Here is a 682-nt window from a genome sequence, read left to right as displayed (position 1 = left end):
ACAAAAAAAAAAAAAAAAAATAAAAAAATAAAAAAATAGAAATGTGAAAAACTTGTATGCAAACTTTTTTTTCAAACTTATTTTTTTTTTCAGACTGACTATTTTTCAATTTTGAGAAGATAGAAGAATAATTTCAAACATTGCTATTTAAAAGGCCGTGTTATATATACATATATTCTATATGATACGTTTGCTCATAAAGTTAAATTTATTATTATTCGTATTTTTATGTAAAAGAATAAAAAAATTCGTAATGTTCATACGATTCTAAACTAACCGAGACACGCTAAATTCATGCTTATTCATGCACTTTATAGTAAATTAAATATCTCTGAATATTCTATTAAATATATGTAAATAAGAGAAAAACAGATAAATTTGATTGTAACAATACCGCCTATGTGATGAATTATCAGAGAAAAATGTTTATCGCGTGACAGTTGTAAACAGCTGTTGATTCGAATTGATTGATCGGTTTCAATAAATGCGAACAACAACATTTTAAACTCTTCCGTTGCATCATGAACTTTCAATACAGTTTAAAAAATTTTCGCTATATATATATAACAATGTTGCTTCAGTAAGCCGTTAATATTTATCATATAACGCCATTTTTGATTAAACGTCGCACATCCTCGTATTTAATCGCGTTTGTCGATACTGCTAAATATTATCTGTCTAA

General features: G+C 25.7%; 1 protein-coding gene across 1 annotated transcript in view; it reads left to right on the top strand.

Moving 5' to 3' along the window:
• Positions 1–682, top strand: part of LOC102680713 (insulin-like growth factor-binding protein complex acid labile subunit) — a 13,254-nt gene that overhangs the window by 5,199 nt on the left and 7,373 nt on the right. The window lies entirely within an intron of this gene.

The sequence above is a fragment of the Apis dorsata genome, unplaced genomic scaffold (assembly GCF_000469605.1).
Source record: "Apis dorsata unplaced genomic scaffold, Apis dorsata 1.3 scaffold_371, whole genome shotgun sequence".
NCBI lineage: Eukaryota > Metazoa > Arthropoda > Insecta > Hymenoptera > Apidae > Apis > Apis dorsata.
This window is presented reverse-complemented; position numbering and strand designations above follow the sequence as displayed.